Here is a 13,822-nt window from a genome sequence, read left to right as displayed (position 1 = left end):
TTTTTCCCTTGCTGCTTTCAATAATTTTTCTTTGTCTTTAATTTTTGCCACTTTGATTACTATGTGTCTCGGCATGTTTCTCCTTGGGTTTATCCTTTATGGGACTCTCTGTGCTTCCTGGACTTGGGTGGCTATTTCCTTTCCCATGTTAGGGAAGTTTTCGACTATAATCTCTTCAAATATTTTCTCTGGTCCTTTCTCTCTCTCTTCTCCTTCTGGGACCCCTATAATGCGAATGTTGTTGCGTTTAATGTTGTTCCAGAGGTCTCTTAGGCTGTCTTCATTTCTTTTCATTCTTTTTTCTTTAGTCTGTTCCGCAGCAGTGAATTCCACCATTCTGTCTTCCAGGTCACTTATCCGTTCTTCTGCCTCAGTTATTCTGCTATTCATTCCTTCTAGTGTAGTTTTCATTTCAGTTATTGTATTGGTCATCTCTGTTTGTTTGTTCTTTAATTCTTCTAGGTCTTTGTTAATCATTTCTTGCATCTTCTCAATCTTTGCCTCCATTCTTATTCCGAGGTCCTGGATCATCTTCACTATCATTATTCTGAATTTTTTTTCTGGAAGGTTGCCTATCTCCACTTCATTTAGTTGTTTTTCTGGGGTTTTTTCTTGTTCCTTCATCTGGTACATAGCCCGCTGCCTTTTCATCTTCTCTATCTTTCTGTAACTGTGGTTTTTGGTCCACAGGCTGCAGGATTGTAGTTTTTCTTGCTTCTGTTGTCTGCCCTCTGGTGGTTGAGGCTATCTAAGAGGCTTGATGGGAGGCTCTGGTGGTGGGTAGAGCTGACTGTTGCTGTGGCGGTCAGAGCTCAGTAAAACCTTAATCCACTTGACTGTTGATGGGTGGGGCTGGGTTCCCTCCCTGTTGCTGTGGCGGTCAGAGCTCAGTAAAACCTTAATCCACTTGACTGTTGATGGGTGGGGCTGGGTTCCCTCCCTGTTGGTTGTTTTGCCTGAGGCAACCCAACACTGGAGCCTACCCGTGCTCTTTGGTGGGGTTAATGGCAGACTCTGGGAGGGCTCACGCCAAGGAGAACTTCCCACAACCTCTGCTGCCAGTGTCCTTATCCCCACGGTGAAACAGAGCCACCACTCGCCTCTGCAGGGGACCCCCCAACACCAGCAGGTAGGTCTGGTTCAGTCTCCCCCAGCGTCACTGCTCCTTCCCCTGGGTCCCAATGCACACATTACTTTGTGTGTGCCCTCCAAGAGTGGGGTCTCTGTTTCCCCCAGTCCTGTCAAAGTCCTGCAATCAATTCCCACTAGGCTTCAAAGTCTGATTCTCTAGGAATTCCTCCTCCCGTAGCCGGACCCCCAGGTTGGGAAGCCTGACGTGGGGCTCAGAACCTTCACTCCAGTGGGTGGACTTCTGTGGTATAACTGTTCGCCAGTCTGTGAGTCACCCACCTAGCAGTTATGGGATTTGATTTTACTCTGATTGCGCCCCTCCTACCGTCTCACTGTGGCTTCTCCTCTGTCCTTGGACGTGGGGTATCCTCCTTGGTGAAGTCCAGGGTCTTCCTGTCAATGATTGTCCAGCAGCCAGTTGTGATTCTGGTGCTCTCGCAAGAGGGAGTGAGAGCATGTCCTGGAACGTATATATTCTTAAGGAATATTTCTATTACGGTTGTGAGAATCATTTATCTTTCTCCCTTTAGTGAGTCTATCTAATATCTTCTTTCAATCCTACTTAATGCTGGAGACACAAGGACACACATTCTCATTCTTTGTCTTCTGATTAGCTAGATGTTACATTTAGAGAACTTTAAAAGATATAACATAACTGTACTGAAGGATGGAAGTTTTTTATATGAAAACTGAGTGATTAACTGCCCTAGTCACATTCTTCTATTTCCTATTGGAAATTGTAAACTCTGCAGTAATAAAATTTGTGTTAAGTGCATGAGACCCCTGGATGCGTTTTTTAGAAGACAATTATGAAGGCATATAGAAGGTGTTTTCAAGTTTTGATTAACCAGTATATTACTTTATCTCATGATGAAAAAAACCTTAAAGCTAATTTTTAAAAAAATCATAGCAGTTTAAGTATCATTAGAAAAATAACTCTGTTACCATGAATTTGAATACTCTAGCTGCTAATCACTGTTTTGTTAAAATTTGAATTGAAGGAATCACTTTTGAAAAACTTTCGAATCAAAAAGTTTTAGAACACAATTTCCTTATTATTTGTGGGGGACTAAGCTGCATTTTGGACTCTAGTGAATATGAAACACAACCTAATTTCAGCAGCACACTAATCCTTTCTTAGGATTACTTTGAGCTGAAGATGATTGGTCTTGTTTATTTTTAAATGATTCTTATTTACATTAGTTTAATAAAATTAAAATTCCCATCTTAATCCTCACAGCTTGGGTTCAGCCTATCCTGTGCTTATCTGAGTTAATAACAGAGTTCCACAGGAAGTCAATATGCAAAGACATTTCAGAATATATATATTTGTCATTTGGGTGGCTTAGTCATTTCATTTTGTCTGTATATTTATCTGATGCTTTTTGCATTTAGTAAAAAACCAAAAACCGCCCATACTTAACAAACAAAATTTAAACAATACTAAATTGTGTTCATATTTAATAATTAGTCTTAATATTTATGTAATAGTACTATATTAGTGAAAAGGATAGGTGAATAGATAAATCAACAATGAAAGAGCTAGATAAAACAGGTACTATAAATTTTCAGCCATTTACTAGTAAAATAACGTCTGTGCTTTTTAACGTTGCCAAGGGAAAACAGCACTCAGTCTCAGGAAACATGGCAGTTATAGTTACAATTGCCTTCATGCATCTAAGAGTTGGAATGAGAAATGTCAAGCCTCTTTGCATGGGGTACAGAGAACTACTTTGTGATGGACCTTAATCTTTGGTTTGACATCTTTTGACCCAACCCATCCTCTTAGGTAATAGGTTAATTCATTCCTTTAAATCTTGAAAACAACTAAGCATAGGAGAAAATCATCTAGTACTCATCTGACCAGTATGAAGACAGGCAACATGTCTTCAACCAATGCCTGCTGAACTTGAAGCCAGCAGCCTGGGATCAGGAATTCTGGGCATTTTTCTGAAACTTGTCCCTGTTACTCTTCTTGAATTTCCTGACCACAAAACTGTCGTGGAAGGGAGGAGGAGGGGCAAAAACACGCGTGTTTGTGAGCAAACCTTCAAAATGCCAACTTTCTCTGAGTGCATTGTTGACACCACACTGGTATTGGGTGTCAAACCCAAGTATCTATGGACTTTTCCAATCAGCTCTTTAAATTGTTAATTCAGAAGATCGTGCTGGGAAAGGAGGCCCTCCTTTTTTCAGCCACGCCCTGGGCATTTTGAATCCTGATATTATGCCCTGGGCATTTTGAATCCTGATATTATGCCCTGGGCATTTTGAATCCTGATATTATCTCCAACCGGCTCGTACTGTTCTGTTCACGTATGTGAGCAGACATTTATTTTCCTCCTCAAGTGATGGTAATGACGGTAATGAGAAAATGTGTAGGGTTTTCACGGTGCATCCCTGGAGGGAGATAAGGGAGTTGCGTGAATAATTCAGTTGGCTCAGGACCGCGCTGATGGCATAAAGCCCGGTGACGTCGCCCGCACGTGGCTGGCAGGGTATTTAACAGCCGTGGCCGGAGCGGTGAGCAGCAGCAGGTCCCTGGCCGTCGCCCTGCAGCAGAAAGATCTGGGCTCTAAGCCAAGGTAAGAATTGGAGCAGGCTGGTTTAGACTAATTCTATTCTCCTTTAACTCAGAAATCTAAGAGCTCACATGACAGCTACCCAAGGGATTTTGTTTTTGTTTTTTCTTTAGTGAACTAGTAGTAAAACCCTAGCCTTCTGCTTCACTGTTCAAAGTAAATAATTTTATCTTACACCATAAAACTATGATTCCTCCTGTACTATTCCTTCAGGTACATTTTAATCTGATAGAACCATTTTGCAAACATATGAAATGACAGTGCAGTCTTCTCTAAGTCGGATTTCAAGCTCAAATATATACGTATAGCTATACAATGCATAAATATACCCACAAACGTACACACATGCACACTTCTTTATTAACTCAGAATGAAAATGCAAATGAATTTATTAGCCTAAGAGTGGCACCAAATGGAAATTTATGCACATACATTTAGATAACAGAACCCTTGAAAATAAAGCAGTTGCAGCTATTAATTTTCCTCTGACAGTTTTTTAAGTTCCTCGTAAAAAATGAAACAGAAGAAACGAAATTGAGTTATTTGTAGTGAGGTGGATGGAGTTAGAGTCTGTCATACAGAGTGAAGTAAGTCAGAAAGAGAAAAACAAATACAGTATGCTAACACATATATATGGAATCTAAGGAAAAAAAAAAAAAGTCATGAAGAACCTAGTGGCAAGACGGGAATAAAGACACAGACCTACTAGGGAATGGACTTGAGGATATGGGGAGGGGGAAGGGTAAGCTGTGACAAAGTGAGAGAGTGGCATGGACATATATACACTACCAGACGTAAAATAGATAGCTAGTGGGAAGCAACCGCATAGCACAGGGAGATCAGCTCTGTGCTTTGTGACCACCTAGAGGGGTGGGATAGGGAGGGTAGGAGGGAGGGAGACGCAAGAGGGAAGAGATATGGGAACATATGTATATGTATAACTGATTCACTTTGTTATAAAGCAGAAACTAACACACCATTGTAAAGCAATTATACTCCAATAAAGATGTTAAAAAAAAAAAACAGCATGAATACTGTCAATATATCACAAGGGCCACATTAGGTTTTGTGATATACATCATAATATAAAGAGCACTGTTAGAGCACAAGCTGGGAGCCATTAAATCATTCTAAATCACTGTTACATTCCATTAGTGTCAATGGTGAAACCACATAGTAGGCTTTACTACAAACTTCACCTTGGTAGGCCATTGTCTCTAATAACCACTTCTCTATGATGTGGTATCATACACAGAAATCCAGGGAGATAATAAAGTCTCCCTTATTTCTTTGTTATTGGATAGGTAAAGTTAAATTTAGCTGTAAGTAAAAAAAAAAATCCTGAAGCTTTGTTCACTAACTGCAAGTTGCTGCTATTTGGACAAAAAAAAAAATTAGGCAGACTTTGGAAGAACAGTTTGAAATACATTTAAAACCAGGCAATGCTGAGGCCAGGGTAGGCTGGGCAGTGCCAGCAATTACGATGTCATTTTTGAAATGCAGTTTAGCACATTTGTGCGCCTCTTTACACTTTGGTTCAGGAGCAGAGTATTGATTATAGAAACACTGTAAGTTTCAAACCTGCCCTTTCCCTCATTCTCCCCTGGTTTGTGCTGTACCCTTTTAAAAAGTCATTTGGGCACTTTGTTGAGGTGAGGTTGGTAAGGACTTCAGCTCAAACTGAGATCAATTTTCAAATGTTTCAGGGAGACTTGTTGTACAGTGTTCTGTGCCCCTCTTCTTTACAAAGAGAACCATTTATTCCTCTCCCCCTACTACGAATTTAGTCACAATCCCTTCACTCTATTTCTTAGATACAAATATAATGCTCACTGCAAAGATTTCTACTACACAATAGACACCTTTGTTATTGGCTAAGGACGTTTTAGGATAGGATAAAATAAGTGAAAGTCAGATGCAATTGCATAAATGAATAATAATATAATGAATGACTGAAATAATTCATCATTTAATAGACTACCAGATCAAAGACAAAATTCTTTATATTCTCTCTGTATTAGCTTTGATAAATTGTAAAGTGTTTAAACAATTACTGATTGTAAATAAGTACTTTTTTTTTTTAACATCTTTATTGGAGTATAATTTCTTTACAAAAACAACAATCTACCCTTTGCAGGTGAGTTTTGAATAAAGCCAGCTTAGGGCATTGAAATAGATTATTACTCTAATGGCTCCACTTTGCTTTTGGTCCATTCTTTAGGAACAGACTTAAAAAAAAAACAATAATACTACATGTATCCCTCTGATAAGATGATGTTTTAAACTTAGGAAGAGAAAGCAATAAGGCAAAGAGGAACAAATAACAAATACATTAAGGGAAGTAGAAATAAGTCACCAGGAGTTGAATACTTCAGAAGGATAAACAAATAAAAATCATAGTGAGGAATCTGGTAGATGTACGTTTATAAGAATTATCTAATAAAAGGGAAAAAAATAAATAAATTTGGAAATTATAAAGTAGATAAAGTATAAGAAATATAGAAATCCGGTCTCATACCTGGTAGACTTATTTAAAGTGTCCTCATGCCATGAAACACTTTTAGATTTCTCTGTTAACAGTGTTAGATTTCTTTGTTAATTTGCTTACCCAAATCAGATGTACCAGATTGACATAAAAACATGTCTCTCCATCCCTCCAATTTCTCTTCCCTTCCGTTTTCTTTTCTTCTTTCTCTCTGTCTCTCTCTCTCTACCTGCCTCCCTCCCTCTCCTTTCCTTATCTTTTTCCCTCTGTCTCCCTCCCTTTCCCTCTTCTTTCCCATCTTCTTCCTGTTAGCTCTCTTGCCCTCTCTTCTTCTTTCTTTCCTTCCTTTTTAAAAAATTAACAGTCTTTTTCAATGCTGGGTTATGCATAATATGTTTGGAAATAGCAATGCTGGAAAGTGTTAACATAGCACTTCATGGAAGGAAAATTAAAAATAAAAACCTGAGCTATTACGGCTTTTTTTAATGAGGATTCAAACAGAAAAAAGCATAAGCTTGATTTGCTGTCTCTGTTGCCTAAAGAAAGTCTTTTAGCTAAATCCTCACCTCTGACCTTGATTTTTACTTTCAGGGTATATTGTATTTCTCTTTTTTGTTACATGTCTGGTTTGCAATGTCATTGGTGTTAATAGGAAAGAGAGAGAATTGCTGTTTGAAAAGTCCATGCTCTGCTTTATGAAGGCTAGCTTTATTTTCTATTTTTGTGATATTTTCTTTTTTTGCTTTTGAAAAAAAATCATGATAAAGGTCAACTCTTAAATACGTTGGAAAACTTACCTGAGTCAAAATTACATTTAAGAAATAATAGATGTTATCTTCTGATGTCAAATTGGCATATCAGATTTTATCACTAAAGAATTTAATCTCAAAGTGTCATAAATAAACTGGTACCAGAATTAAAAGGAAAACATTGTTGATGTTTGTTCTAAAGTGCTGGTTTTAGGCTTCAAATGGGGAACACACTAGGTTTGATTTGTATCACACAGTTATCAGACAGAGTAGTTGTGTCTTCCAGATCAAAGGAAAAAAAAAAACTCCAAGTCAAGCCATATATTATTGCTTCTTAATTTCCTTTACCTTCTGATTCCAGAGAAGATTTTGCTGAAGGCTTAGTAAGAGTAAGAATCTACAGGGAATGCTTCACTTGTGGCTTTGCCTAATTCTACATTCCTTCTAGATGGACATGGTGACGGTTGGAAAGTTGTGGGGAAAACTTTGCAGTAGGATTACACTATGGCTAATCTGCCAGGATCAAATAACCTACTTATTACTGAATATGCTAATCCATTTTCCATATTCTATACATCCATTCCAATTTTAAGAAACAGTGCTTAAGGAATCTGGATTAATATGTGATCATAAAGCCTGCATGGAAAACCAAGAAAAGCAATGCCATTAAATACTCTTTCATAGAAAAAAAAAAAGAATTAGAGCAGGCTAGGAAACTGGAAATGCCCAGCCCGGGGATGGGGGTGGGGAGGTAGGTGGGTGAAAACAGGGGAGAGAAAGATCTGTGGGGTGAGGGGTCTTCTGATCCTCCATGCCTCTTCAGGCACTCAGGTTGGTACATGGCCTGATTCGGTTCAGACAGACGACAGAGTGGTCAGTTTTGTTGCTCAGCACCTAGCCACCAAAGACTCAACATCCTGTCTAAGATATCCTATTGAAACTTGTTACCTATTGTAAAAGACAAATCATTCTATTTATGTGAAACACTGAGTCATAGCAGAAACCTTAAGTCATTTCTAACTCTGGTTTTTCATGAGATCAAACTAAGAGTTTTAGTTTCTTATTTATGTTTTGAACGAATAGTTATTAGAAACCGTATATTACAAACAATTAGAATTGTGACTGAGGACTCTTCTGGACTTTATGTAATCTGCTGGCTTCCAGGAAAAGACATGAAGAGATATAGGTAGGACCCCCCAAATCCACTCAATACCCGCCTGGCTACTTACAGAAATTACCTTCTAAAGAGTGTATGGGTTGGAGGCCTAGATAAGGAGTTGAGAGTCTTGAAAGTGTGCTGTGATATTCCAAGGAAGTTGGTCAACCAACAGTTAACTGAGCTTCTTTAAGAAGCTCATATCGGGAGTAGAAGGAAGTGCTCTCACTCCCTCTTGCGAGAGCACCAGAATCACAACTGGCTGCTGGACAATCATCGACAGGAAGACACTGGACTTCACCAAGGAGGATACCCCACATCCAAGAACAGAGGAGAAGCCACAGTGAGACGGTAGGAGGGGCGCAATCAGAGTAAAATCAAATCCCATAACTGCTGGGTGGGTGACTCACAGACTGGCGAACACTTATACCACAGAAGTCCACCCACTGGAGTGAAGCTTCTGAGCCCCACGTCAGGCTTCCCAACCTGGGGGTCCAGCAATGGGAGGAGGAATTCCTAGAGAATCAGACTTTGAAGCCTAGTGGGAATTGATTGCAGGACTTCGACAGGACTGGGGGAAACAGAGACCCCGCTCTCGGAGGGCACACACAAAGTAGTGTGCATATCGGGACCCAGGGGAAGGAGCAGTGACCCTGGGGGAGACTGAACCAGACCTGCTGGTGTTGGTGGGTCTCCTGCAGAGGCGGGGGGTGGATCTGTTTCACCGTGGGGACAAGGACACTGGCAGCGGAGGTTCTGGGAAGTGCTCCTTGGCATGAGCCCTCCCAGAGTCTGCCATTAACCCCATCAAAGAGCCCAGGTAGGCTCCAGTGTTGGGTTGCCTCAGGCAACAGGGAGGGAACCCAGCCCCACCCATCAACAGGCAAGTGGATTAAAGTTTTACGGAGCTCTGACTGCCACAGCAACAGTCAGCTCTACCCACCACCAGAGCCTCCCATCAAGCCTCTTAGATAGCCTCAACCACCAGAGGACAGACAGCAGAAGCAAGAAAAACTACAATCCTGCAGCCTGTGGACCAAAAACCACAGTTACAGAAAGATAGAGAAGATGAAAAGGCAGCGGGCTATGTACCAGATGAAGGAACAAGAAAAAACCCCAGAAAAACAACTAAATGAAGTGGAGATAGGCAACCTTCCAGAAAAAAAATTCAGAATAATGATAGTGAAGATGATCCAGGACCTCGGAATAAGAATGGAGGCAAAGATTGAGAAGATGCAAGAAATGATTAACAAAGACCTAGAAGAATTAAAGAACAAACAAACAGAGATGACCAATACAATAACTGAAATGAAAACTACACTAGAAGGAATCAATAGCAGAATAACTGAGGCAGAAGAACGGATAAGTGACCTGGAAGACAGAATGGTGGAATTCACTGCTGCGGAACAGACTAAAGAAAAAAGAATGAAAAGAAATGAAGACAGTCTAAGAGACCTCTGGGACAACATTAAACGCAACAACATTCGCATTATAGGGGTCCCAGAAGGAGAAGAGAGAGAGAAAGGACCAGAGAAAATATTTGAAGAGATTATAGTCGAAAACTTCCCTAACACGGGAAAGGAAATAGCCACCCAAGTCCAGGAAGCACAGAGAGTCCCATAAAGGATAAACCCAAGGAGAAACATGCCGAGACACATAGTAATCAAAGTGGCAAAAATTAAAGACAAAGAAAAATTATTGAAAGCAGCAAGGGAAAAACGACAAATAACATACAAGGGAACTCCCATAAGGTTAACAGCTGATTTCTCAGCAGAAACTCTACAAGCCAGAAGGGAGTGGCATGATATACTTAAAGTGATGAAAGGGAAGAACAACCAAGATTACTCTACCCGGCAAGGATCTCATTTAGATTTGATGGAGAAATCAAAAGCTTTACAGACAAGCAAAAGCTAAGAGAATTCAGCACCACCAAACCAGCTCTACAACAAATGCTAAAGGAACTTCTCTAAGTGGGAAACACAAGAGAAGAAAAGGACCTACAAAAACAAACCCAAAACAATTAAGAAAATGGTCATAGGAACATACATATTGATAATTACCTTAAATGTGAACGGATTAAATGCTCCAACCAAAAGACACAGGCTTGCTGAATGGATACAAAAACAAGACCCATATATATGCTGTCTACAAGAGACCCACTTTAGACCTAGGGACACATACAGACTGAAAGTGAGGGGATGGAAAAAGATATTCCATGCAAATGGAAATCAAAAGAAAGCTGGAGTAGCTATACTCATATCAGATAAAATAGACTTTAAAATAAAAGAATATTACAAGAGACAAAGAAGGACACTACATAATGATCAAGGGATCAATCCAAGAAGAAGATATAACAATTATAAATATATATGCACCCAACATAGGAGCACCTCAATACATAAGGCAACTGCTAACAGCCATAAAACAGGAAATTGACAGTAACACAATAACAGTGGGGGACTTTAACACTTCACTTACACCAATGGACAGATCATCCAAAATGAAAATAAATAAGGAAACACAAGCTTTAAATGACACAATTGACCAGATAGATTTAATTGATATTTATAGGACATTCCATCCAAAAACAGCAGATTACACGTTCTTCTCAAGTGCGCATGGAACATTCTCCAGGATAGATCACATCTTGGGTCACAAATCAAGCCTCAGTAAATTTAAGAAAATCGAAATCATATCAAGCATCTTTTCTGACCACAACGCTATGAGATTAGAAATGAATTACAGGGAAAAAAACGTAAAAAAGACAAACACATGGAGGCTAAACAATACGTTACTAAATAACCAACAGATCACTGAAGAAATCAAAGAGGAAATCAAAAAATACCTAGAGACAAATGACAATGAAAACACGACGACCCAAAACCTATGGGATGCAGCAAAAGCAGTTCTAAGAGGGAAGTTTATAGCTATACAAGCCTACCTCAAGAAACAAGAAAAAGCTCAAATAAACAATCTAACCTTACACCTAAAGAAACTAGAGAAAGAAGAACAAACAAAACCCAAAGTTAGCAGAAGGAAAGAAATCATAAAGATCAGAGCGGAAATAAATGAAATAGAAACAAAGAAAACAATAGCAAAGATCAATAAAACTAAAAGCTGATTCTTTGAGAAGATAAACAACATTGATAAGCCATTAGCCAGACTCATCAAGAAAAAGAGGGAGAGGACTCAAATCAATAAAATCAGAAATGAAAAAGAAGTTACAACAGACACTGCAGAAATACAAAGCATCCTAAGAGACTACTACAAGCAACTTTATGCCAATAAAATGGACAACCTGGAAGAAATGGACAAATTCTTAGAAAGGTATAACCTTCCAAGACTGAACCAGGAAGAAACAGAAAATATGAACAGACCAATCACAAGTAATGAAATTGAAACTGTGATTAAAAATCTTCCAACAAACAAAAGTCCAGGACCAGATGGTTTCACAGGTGAATTCTATCAAACATTTAGAGAAGAGCTAACACCTATCCTTCTTAAACTCTTCCAAAAAACTGCAGAGGAAGTAACACTCCCAAACTCATTCTATGAGGCCACCATCACCCTGATACCAAAACCAGACAAAGACACTACAAAAAAGAAAATTACAGACCAATATCACTGATGAATATAGATGCAAAAATCCTCAACAAAATACTAGTAAACAGAATCCTACAACACTTTAAAAGGATCATACACCATGATCAAGTGGGATTTATCCCAGGGATGCAAGGATTCTTCAATATACACAAATCAATCAATGTGATACACCATATTAACAAATTGAAGAAGAAAAACCATATGATCATCTCAATAGATGCAGAAAAAGCTTTTGACAAAATTCAACACCCATTTCTGATAAAAACTCTCCAGAAAGTGGGCATAGAGGGAACCTACCTCAACATAATAAAGGCCATATATGACAAACCCACAGCAAACATCATTCTCAATGGTGGAAAACTGAAAGCATTTCCTCTAAGATCAGGAACGAGACAAGGATGCCCACTCTCACCACTATTATTCAACATACTTTTGGAAGTTTTAGCCACAGCAATCAGAGAAGAAAAAGAAATAAAAGGAATACAAATTGGAAAAGAAGAAGTAAAACTGTCACTGTTTGCGGATGACATGATACTATACATAGAGAATCCTAAAACTGCCACCAGAAAACTGCTAGAGCTAATTAATGAATATGGTAAAGTTGCAGGATACAAAATTAATGCACAGAAATCTCTTGCATTCCTATACACTAATGATGAAAAATCTGAAAGAGAAATTTTGGAAACACTCCCATTTACCATTGCAACAAAAAGAATAAAATACCTAGGAATAAACGTACCTAAGGAGACAAAAGACCTGTATGCAGAAAACTATAAGACACTGATGAAAGAAATTAAAGATGATACCAACAGATGGAGAGATATACCATGTTCTTGGATTGGAAGAATCAACATTGTGAAAATGACTATACTACCCATAGCAATCTACAGATTCAATGCAATCCCTATCAAATTACCAATGGCATTTTTTACGGAGCTAGAACAAATCATCTTAAAATTTGTATGGAGACACAAAAGACCCCGAATAGCCAAAGCAGTCTTGAGGGAAAAAAACGGAGCTGGAGGAATCAGACTCCCTGACTTCAGACTATACTACAAAGCTACAGTCATCAAGACAATATGGTACTGGCACAAAAACAGAAATATAGATCAATGGAACAAGATAGAAAGCCCAGAGATAAACCCATGCACCTATGGTCAACTAATCTATGACAAAGGAGGCAAAGATATACAATGCAGAAAAGACAGTCTCTTCAATAAGTGGTGCTGGGAAAACTGGACAGCTACATGTAAAAGAATGAAATTAGAATACTCCCTAACACCATACACAAAAATAAACTCAAAATGGATTAGAGACCTAAATGTAAGACTGGACACTATAAAACTCTTAGAGGAAAACATAGGAAGAACACTCTTTGACATAAATCACAGCAAGATCTTTTTTGATCCACCTCCTAGAGTAATGGAAATAAAAACCAAAATAAACAAGTGGGACCTAATGAAACTTCAAAGCTTTTGCACAGCAAAGGAAACCATAAACAAGACGAAAAGACAACCCTCAGAATGGGAGAAAATATTTGCAAATGAATCAACGGACAAAGGATTAATCTCCAAAATATATAAACAGCTCATTCAGCTCAATATCAAAGAAACAAACACCCCAATCCAAAAATGGGCAGAAGACCTAAATAGACATTTCTCCAAAGAAGACATACAGATGGCCACGAAGCACATGAAAAGATGCTCAACATCACTAATTATTAGAGAAATGCAAATCAAAACTGCAATGAGGTATCACCTCACTCCTGTTAGAATGGGCATCATCAGAAAATCTACAAACAACAAATGCTGGAGAGGGTGTGGAGAAAAGGGAACCCTCTTGCACTGTTGGTGGGAATGTAAATTGATACAGCCACTATGGAGAACAATATGGAGGTTCCTTAAAAAACTAAAAATAGAATTACCATATGACCCAGCAATCCCACTACTGGGCATATACCCAGAGAAAACCGTAATTCAAAAAGACACATGCACCCGAATGTTCATTGCAGCACTATTTACAATAGCCAGGTCATGGAAGCAACCTAAATGCCCATCAACAGACGAATGGATAAAGAAGTTGTGGTACATATATACAATGGAATATTACTCAGCCA

The 13,822-nt window shown here is 38.8% G+C and overlaps 2 protein-coding genes across 4 annotated transcripts in view; one reads left to right on the top strand and one right to left on the bottom strand.

Moving 5' to 3' along the window:
* Positions 1 to 13,822, bottom strand: part of CENPQ (centromere protein Q) — a 138,555-nt gene that overhangs the window by 10,097 nt on the left and 114,636 nt on the right. The gene's annotated exons all lie outside the window — the stretch shown is intronic.
* LOC309608174 (cysteine-rich secretory protein 2-like) overlaps positions 3,561 to 13,822 on the top strand; it is a 29,590-nt gene continuing 19,328 nt past the window's right edge. The window contains exon 1 of one of the 3 annotated variants that reach the window (XM_082347665.1): positions 3,561 to 3,716. The gene's annotated coding sequence lies outside the window, so the exon portion shown is untranslated. The remainder of the gene's footprint in view (positions 3,717 to 13,822) is intronic. The other 2 variants (XM_082347663.1, XM_082347664.1) reach the window with 2 other exon arrangements.

Source organism: Balaenoptera borealis (assembly GCF_965194805.1).
Source record: "Balaenoptera borealis genome assembly, chromosome: 12".
Classification (NCBI taxonomy): domain Eukaryota; kingdom Metazoa; phylum Chordata; class Mammalia; order Artiodactyla; family Balaenopteridae; genus Balaenoptera; species Balaenoptera borealis.
The sequence above is the reverse complement of the archived record's forward strand: the minus strand, read 5'-3'. Positions and strand labels throughout refer to the sequence as shown.